The following is a 4,042-nucleotide window of genomic DNA, read 5'->3' as shown; positions in this document are numbered from 1 at the left end:
TCTCTATCCAATCATCAATCAAATCTAACTCTTCTATGGTATATACATCCATAATCATTCTATATCTCTACCCCCTTATTGCCTATAATATCTATAAATCTATTCCCCATGCATGTACCTCATCCATAATACTAAAATCTTGCTTCAAAATTACTACCTTTTTATCTACATTTTCTTGCATAGCATGAATTAGCTTTAGATTTCCTTGGATGATAAGAATGCCCTTTTCCTCAAAACTTTTACACCATTGCCGACAGACATTCAAAAATGGATCCAACTATACTCCTCCCCCATCTCTTCTCTCGAGTGTAGCGTTCAAAGTCTCCTCGGGGTGCTTAGGATCAAAGGGACCAACAACTTTGGCTAAATATCCTCTTAGGATCTCATTCTACCTATGAAGTGTCATTAGTTCTACCCCTTCCTATTCTAAACTTCTAAACACCTCCTTCATTCCCATTGCAATCATCAACTTGGTTGTATCCAATGTGATGTGTGCTTCTGGAGCATAACCTTTTTGATTTGATAATCTTGTGGATCCAAATCTTCTATTTCTGAATCAAGAGGAGGGATAGCCACTTGCACAAACAAATCTTGATTTTGATCATTGTTGATGAATGTTAATTCTCTTGCCTCTCTTGAGGGGGACTTGGGTTTCCTTAGAGCCTCAATCAACTCAATCATGTCCTCTTCATCAGTGTTGAATTGTGGCTTTTTATTTCTTATCACTTCTTTGTGCAACCACCTTGGGACTCATTCCACCAAAGGCTTGCCTCTTGAGGATGAAGGAGTTTTCTCTGCTACCCCTTTTCCTTATCACTCCTTTATGGGGTTTTTTCCCTCTATGAAGTCTCTCCTTCTATAGTTTCTATTGTTGTGGAGCCCACAATTCTCACCTCGGTGTCTTGGGAAGCTTGATGAGGATATTCTACCATTTTTCCTTCTCCAGAAACTTAATCGATTGATATTTGTTGTGGCTCTTCCTCCTGCTCCTTTTGAATTTTTTCTTCTTCAGTACTTGGAGGCAGGGGAGTAGTAGAGCCTTTATCCACAACTGTGACTTACAATGGGGATAGAGGAGTTATCTTGGGACCCTAGGACTCTAGTGGCATTTGAGTCCAATCCTTCTATTGGGGCTCATTTGTCGGTGTATCCCCGATCTTATCTCCAATCAATTATGTCCCTAAGGGTATAAAATCAAAATTTGGCATCTTAAATATGCCAGTACCCTCCACATCCTACTCATCAATCCATTGCTACATTTCATCCTTTGATGTAGTTGTTCATAGGGGTTCTTCTGGTATTGATGGTAGTGTAATAGTAAAAATTCTCCTTCTTTCTTGCTCTGTGGCTCTTGCTAGCTAGGTTCTTCTACTCAAGGGTACATTATCCTCATCATCCTCCTCTTCTTCCTCTTCAAGAATGGGTTCTGAGATAGATGGGAAAGGTACTACTTTCCTTATCACCCTTTGCCTTTTCTTGACAGAAGTTTAGATCATTCTTCCTTTCTAGGTGTTGAAGGGGATGCTTGTTCTATCTGTTAAGGTGGAGAGACCTCTTGAACCTCAAATCTTGTCTCCATTTGGCTAGGTGCAACAACTAGTGGCAATTGTGTGTCATCTTGGACTTGTGATGCCCTAGTATCCTCAGACCCTTGTACATTTACTTGTCCTTGTTGTTGAGGTGTCGAGATTTTTCCCTCTTCTGGTTCAACTCTTTAAGGGGAATTTATTTTCCTCTTCCCTTGGCTTCCACTCTTCTGAGCTCCATAATAACCTACCGGCCTATCAAGTTGATGCACAGTTTTAGGCCTTACTAGAGATTGAGCTATAAAGGTAGGAATGGTAACTTTCTTCCCTCTACCTTTGGTCGAGTGGACTTGTGCATGGAAGATTACTATTTTAGGTATTAGATCAAGATCAAATGGCTTCTTAATCCAATCTTGCATCATTTTAATGACATGCCTAGCCTGATGGTTGATATCTGAGTTTTCTTCCCTATCAACCTCAGCACTCATAATAGGTCTGTCACTAATTCTATCCTTGTTAAATAGGGGATCTAGCAACTTGTCAAAATCTTGTTACCATATCTTCAAGGGAATTGTCATTTTTAGGGCCTTCTCTGCCAAGTACAAAGTCATCCTACAATAGTCCCTTATTCAAATGTCGTAGTAATTTGTAGCATTCATCCAATGGTGTTCAATGGCCTCCTCATGTGTGAATGTTTTACCTGCTAGATATTGTACTCTCCCAATATTATCAAAACATGGCCATGGAGAATTGTATTCTTCCAAGGGATATTGATCCCATTCACACTCAAAAGAAGGAATATCTTGCTTCCATTTCACTTGAAAAGGTCCTATGGTCAAAGGCATGTCCAACAATATTTATGTTGTTTTCTAACTCTGTCATATGTAGACTCGATTTGTCAAACAATTTCCAAGAGGATGAGTCTATCACAAGGGTACCTTGGAAGCTTCTTTGGGTTGAATGTGGTACCAGCTACCCTTAGATATGTAAATGTTTTGAACTAAATGTAATATGCTCCAAGTACCATTATCTATGCTACTACATCCTTTGATAACCTCTTTGCATAATCTCCTATGAATCAGATGATGGAAAATATGAATGCATCATTCACAATTTTGTATTCTTTTCTTTTCTCTAAGAACTTCTTCTTCACCAATTGAAGGTATACGATGTATGGCCATGTGTTTGGATCTTGCATGCTACCTCTTCTCTACAACCCTAGATAATCTATCACCCTAGTGGCTAACAAGTATACTAAATATGAGGTCATATAAAACTTCCTTTATTATTTGCCACCACTAATTGCTCACATAAGTTCTTAGTTAGAGTGGAAGCCCAATCTAGTGGCATTGTCACCTTCTTGATTGTTTAAATAAAATGCACCATAAAAATGTTTAAATGCCTGGCTGCAGGTAAACCCATAACTCTGCTTAGTAGGATAATGGAATATCCGATGTCTTCAACCATATATCCCCTAGTCATGTCAACCTTGCTAGTTTTCTTCCCCAAAGGATTCTTCTCAATAAGGTACAAGGTTTGAATGGTCTATGATGCCTCCTCAATGTGTTCCTAGTACCACCTTTCTACCTATTCATAAGTGAGTCTAATAAACTGGTCTACCCGTGGGAGGTGGAATACCTTCTTGATATTCTTGGGGCATAGATCCAGGACAATTTCTCTCGTTACACTCTTCAACACTCTTTTCTCCATGACCAAGTGTTCTACAAGTGTCATTACAAGCTCCAAAGATTGCACCGATATTGGGTGTGAACCGACACTGACCAATCCTAATCAAATAATTTCATAAACCATTTGTGATCTCTTTGTGGGATTATTGCAAATCTTAAGAAATTCCCCCAAATCCATGTGTCCCAATTTCGTATCCTTGATTTTTGAGTAGTCATCCTGAAATCTCAATTTTGATGGAACTCCTTGGAACTTGAAGACCACCAGTTTTAGTGCAATTTTCTCACCCATAGAAGCTGATGAGGATGCCATTATATCTGCACAAAAGAGCACCCATTAGTTCAGAACTAAGAATGAAAAGGATTACAACAATGCTTAGTCCTATCTTGAATAAAAATCCTAAAAATTAGATACTTGGAAAGCATGAAAACAACCCCACTATCCCTTAAAGGTAATTGAGGTGCGTCAGATGTGCATATGTCCATAACAAAACACTAATTCTAAGGTGTGCACTAGCGCACCTTATTAGGTGTGCTAGTGCGCACCTTATTGTTTCAAAACCCCTCTTCTTAAAGTTTTGTGTATTGGCGTGCACTAGCACACCAATATTTATGCTTTATGTGTTTTTTGAGAATCTAGGTGTGCACTAGCACACCAAGATAGGTGCATTAGTGCGCACCTTTTTTTTATTTTTTATTTTATTTTAAAGTTTTTGCAAGGTTTTGCAAGAGGAGAGGTGTGCAATAGTGCACCTAATTAGGTGCACTATTGCGCACCTTAGGATATTTGTTTGTTTGAAGTGTTTCTTGCAGGGAGGAGGGTGCACTTGA

The sequence above is a fragment of the Cupressus sempervirens genome, chromosome 9 (genome assembly GCF_028749045.1).
Source record: "Cupressus sempervirens isolate cs-2001-9-10 chromosome 9, ASM2874904v1, whole genome shotgun sequence".
NCBI classification, from domain to species: domain Eukaryota; kingdom Viridiplantae; phylum Streptophyta; class Pinopsida; order Cupressales; family Cupressaceae; genus Cupressus; species Cupressus sempervirens.
This window is presented reverse-complemented; position numbering follows the sequence as displayed.